Source organism: Triticum aestivum, chromosome 7A, assembly GCF_018294505.1.
Source record: "Triticum aestivum cultivar Chinese Spring chromosome 7A, IWGSC CS RefSeq v2.1, whole genome shotgun sequence".
Classification (NCBI taxonomy): domain Eukaryota; kingdom Viridiplantae; phylum Streptophyta; class Magnoliopsida; order Poales; family Poaceae; genus Triticum; species Triticum aestivum.
In genome coordinates, this window is record NC_057812.1 from 736,990,797 (window position 1) to 736,996,280 (window position 5,484).

Sequence of the window (5,484 nt, forward strand, 5' to 3'; positions counted from 1 at the left end):
AAGGCCAAGGCGCAAGTGCGCCACCGGGAATTTGAAGGTCTCTTGGGAGATGATCAGGGACGGCGAGTCTATCGAGGATTTCGTGTTGCGTCTCACCTGCGTGGTAGCTGACCTGGAGTTGTATGGCAATCCAGTGACGGAGCACAAAGCCGTCCAGAAGTTCCTCCAGGTCGTGCCGCGCAAGTACCCTCGAGTCTCGCTACAACCTCAATGATGCCTCTTAGTCCGCCGGTCTCCTTCGTCTCACTGCAGAGGAATGGGCAGCGCCCCAGCAACATTTCTGGGGCGGCTCTTCCTCGGGCGGTGGCGGAAAAGGCAACTCGCCAAACAAGCCAAAACCGGGCCCTTTGATCCGCGCCCTGATCGGGGGCGCTCAACCCACTATGGGTGACTGGCCACTGTCACCTGCACTACATAAAGAGGTGGGGGTCGGCGGCTCGCATCACGAGGTTCGTCGCACAGCTGTACGCCCCACCTAATCCCCTACCGATCTAGGGTTAGTGCAGTGCTGATGGGAAGCGCCGCCACCACTTCGCCCACTACTCTCTGCCATCCTTCCAGTACAATTCCCTACCCTGTAGAGGGTTTTTGCTTTTTAGTGCTTGACCCGGGTGACCGGTGATGATGCACCCTTTTATTTCAGACTGGGTTTGTATTCAGGGCCGGATTGTCCCAATTTTTTTTTCGATTTTCCAGGCGCTTTTCATCGAACAGTACTTTCGTACAATGGACGGCTAGTCAGCGAAGCGTGTAATATCATGGCGACTTATGGCGTTGAGTATTCCCTTGTCCGTGCAATTATTGCAGAAGATTGAGATTGTGTCTTCCTCGCGGCAGTCCCTTGGCCTGTTCTTAACCAGGAGGAATCTGGCCCAGTAATGATGTACTGTTTCATCGGGTTCTTGCCTGATTTTGGATAGATCGATTACGTTGGGGTGGGTGGGTGGAATTAAATCCGAAGCCTCACCCCATCTAAGGCTCAGAGGCCGAGGAATTTCTGAACTCGAATATTTGGATTCCTGGATGTTGTCTAATGAATCCAGCCCGTCGCCTGACTCTAAGTTCAAGTCTTGAGTGATATCCTCCCCTACGCGGGTATCCATCTTGGAGGGATCGGGAATCCGGACGTAGCGAGTCCTTAAGATAGATGAAGGGTCTCCGCACTGTCCCTCTACCACGGCAACATGATGGGTGACTTGGGGAGAGTTAATCTCTCTCAGATCGGTTTTAGGACCGATCTGGTCGTAATCCGTAGCGACTCCCAGGGCGGCGAAGCGATCCAAGAGCTCGTTTATGGAGGAAAGCTCCATTGGATCTAACTTCTCGGCGAGTTCCGATCTGACATGAAGATTGTTTTCGATGGCTCGAGAGGTCATCGTCGGCGCAGAAACCGAACAGGCGGTCATAAGAAAACCACCTAGCCGGAGGGTTTGGCCGACAACCAAAGCTCCCTTAGCAATGGTGCCGTCTTTAAAGACGGGGCGAGGCATCCTTCCCGATGGTGACGACACAAAGGAACTCTCAATGAAAGCACCAATGTCGGTGTCAAAAACGGCGGATCTCGGGTAGGGGGTCCCGAACTGTGCGTCTAGGCCGGATGGTAACAGGAGGCAAGGGACATAAAGTTTTACCCAGGTTCGGGCCCTCTCGATGGAGGTAAAACCCTACGTCCTGCTTGATTAATATTGATGATATGGGTAGTACAAGAGTAGATCTACCACGAGATCGAGGAGGCTAAACCCTAGAAGCTAGCCTATCGTATGATTGTTGATGTGTATTTTGTCCTAAGGACTAAAACCCTCCGGTTTATATAGACACCGAATAGGGTTAGGGTTACATAGAGTCGGTTACAACGGTAGGAGATCTTCATATCCGTATCGCCAAGCTTGACTTCCACGCCAAGGAAAGTCCCTTCCGGACACGGGACGGAGTCTTCAATCTTGTATCTTCATAGTCCAGGAGTCTGGCTGAAGGTATAGTCCGGCTATCCGAACACCCCCTAATCCAGGACTCCCTCAACTAGTTTCACACAAATTCTTGACCGATCCTGGGCTGCCGCAAGGCTTCCCCGCGGGTGGAGCGTATACGTCGTACTCCAGGGCCCTTTCATGAATTTATTAGAGAACACCTAATTCTCACAGACTGCGACGTTAACAGTCAAATTCATATAGGTGTGTTCCTTAGAAGATTTTCTACAGAACAACATCTCTGCTTACCCGAATAAGCCACTTGAAACACATTAAGATAAGTATCAACCTACCATGTAGATCAGGAGGGTATTGCATCTTCATGGGGTGGGAGAGTTAATATAGGGATACTCTCCTCTCAGCTGACCAACAGCTTGTCTCCCACTTCTACTTCATGGGATCTCCGATCACATAGAGTGGGTTACCACTATGGACAACTCATGCGGTGGGTCTCAAGCCCATCTCCATCGATGCATTATCTAGCACGTTACGTGATAGACCATTTGTGAAGGGATCTGCCAAGTTTTCCGACGTTTGGCTATAATCCAACGTAATAACTCTGGAGTTCCTCAATTTTCTGACAGATTTTAGTCTCCTCTTCACATGTCTTGAGGACTTCATATTGTCCTTTGAACTGTTTATCTTGACGATCATAGTTTGATTATCACATTCATCAGGATAGGGGGTATTGGTTTTTCAACCATAGGTAATTCCATCAAGAGTTCACGAAACCACTCTGGTTCAACAGTGGCAGTGTCTAATGTTGTGAGCTCTGCTTCCATAGTTGACCTCGTTAAGATGGTCTGCTTGCAAGACTTCCAGGAAACAGCACCACCACCAAGTGTAAAAACATAACCACTTGTGGCCTTAATCTCATCAGCAACAGCTGTCCAGTTTGAGTCACTATAACCCTCCAGTACCCTTGGATACCCGGTGTAGTGAATCGCATAGCTCGCAGTGCCTTTCAAAGAGTGCATAACTCTGTCAAGCGCATGCCAATGATCATCTCCCGGTTTTGACACAAACCGACTCAGCTTGCTCACAGCAAAAGAGATGTCAGGCCTCGTGGCACTCGCCAAATACATAAGCGAGCCAATAATCTGAGAATATCTTAGTTGATCTCTAGCAATCTGTTGGTTCTTTCGAAGCAACACAATAGCATCATATGGAGTTGGAGAAGGCGTGCAGTCGCTATACCTAAAACGACTCAAGACCTTTTCCACATAGTGAGACTGAAGCAGTGTGATCCCACCATTCTCATCTCTCAATAGCTTGATGTTTAAGATAACATCAGTTACTCCTAGATCCTTCATCTCAAAACAGCGAGATAAAAAATCCTTAACCTCCTTGATTAAATCAAGTTTGATTCCAAAGAACAGTATGTCGTCGACATACAGACAAAGAATAACTCCTTCGCCCCCACCATAGAGATAGTACACGCACATGTCACCATCGTTTACTACAAAGCCGGCAGCTGTTAATGTTCTTTCGAACTTGTCATGCCACTCCTTAGGAGCTTGTTTAAGGCCATATAAAGACTTTAATAACTTGCACACCTTTCCTTCCTGACCAGGTACTACAAAACCATCTGGCTGATCCATGCAAATGTCTTCCTTCAACTCTCCGTTGAGGAAAGTTGTCTTAATGTCCATTTGATGAACGAGAAGACCGTGTGAGTAAGCCAGTGATAGTAGCACCCGATTGTGGTCAGTCTAGCCACGGGTGAGTAAGTATCAAAGAAGTCTTCACCTTCTTTCTGGGTATAACCCTTGGCCACAAGCCGTGCCTTGTACTTTTCAATCATACCATTAGGTCTAAGCTTCTTCTTGAACACCCACTTACATCCTACAGGTTTGCACCCATAAGGACGGTCAGTGAACTCCCAAGTACCGTTAGCTAAGATGGAATCCATCTCGTTACGAACAGCTTCCTTCCAGTAGTTAGCATCAGGAGATACATAGGCTTCTAAAATAGTCCTGGGTGTGTCATCCACAAGGTACACAATGAAATCATCACCAAAAGACTTTGCAGTCCTCTGTCTCTTTCTCCTCACAGGAGTTCCATTGTCACCCTCGACAGGATTCTCAACATGTTCCATCGCAATAGTGGGTTTAGGAATTACAGTGAATTCTTCACTAGATGGAGTAGGTATCTCCTGATTTGATGAACTCAACATATCCTTCATAGGAAATATGTCCTCAAAGAAAGTTGCATCATTCGACTCCATAATCGTAACAACATGCATGTCGGATACCTCTGATTTTATTATCAAACATCTATAGCCAATGCTATGAAAAGCATAGCCCAGAAGAACAAAATCCACGGTTTTTCGATCTTTTCCTTTCCCATTCCTCAAACGGAGTCATGGTCTTACGCTTTGTGGGAACTCGGTTTAGGACATGACACGCAGTCATTAGCGCCTCCCCCACCATTCCTTGGAAAGACCCGATGTGTCTAACATGGTGTTAACCATATCAGTTAGAGTTCGGTTCTTTCCTTCGGCTACCCCATTTGACTGAGGTGAGTAGGGAGGTGTCCTCTCATGGATTATACCATGTTCCGCACAAAACAGATCAAATTCATTGGAAAAATACTCTCCACCACGATCGGACCTAAGCCGTTTAATTTTTCGATCAAGTTGGTTCTCTGCCTCAGCTTTATAGTTTTCGAAGAAAGTTAAAGCCTCATCTTTTGATTTCAGAAGATACACATAACAATATCTAGTGGAGTCATCAATCAACGTCATGAAGTATCTCTTTCCACCTTTTGTCAACACGCCATTCATCTCACAGAGATCAGAATGTACTATATCAATGATGGCGCGCGTTGCCGCGCCCGTCTATTTTTGCTCTTAGTTGTTAGTGATTGATGTGTGTGCAACTTTAAAAGCATCATGCTTTCTCATAGCTTATGCTTGAATCCATTTTTTGGAATTAGTGGTATGCAATTGAAGAGAGGAATTCGGTTAATCTACAATAGTGGCATGCAACCGAAGAGAGAAATTTGGTTGACCTGCAAGAAAATGACATGTTGAGCCTTTTTTTACTCCTAATAGACTTGTTGGTTCAGGTTGTGAAATCAAAGAAATGGGGTTTGAATTAAGATGGTTGATACATGTTGCGTCATTGATTGTGATACTTTCGGCTCTAAAAAAACTCTATCGCAAATACTCCCTTCATGACATCTACAAACAGAAGTATCTAGGAAAGACATTCGAAATATTTGAGAAACTAAGAATACAAATAAGCCATACAAACATTTTAGAAATATTGGACAACATTTATTATTTAAACAATCACAATGCATTTCAAACATTGCTGCCAGCCTGCAATAAAATTCTATTGTACATTGCAGTACAACAAACAAAAGATTCTCCAAGAGATTACAGAATAAGGAGTAAAAGCAGAAGTCGAGTTCTCGAAACATTAGCACAGCAAACGAGAATTTGTATAGGATCAATATAGGGGGTACATAAATTTAAGTGAATCCATCATCAGTGAGTGTAAAACAAAAGGAC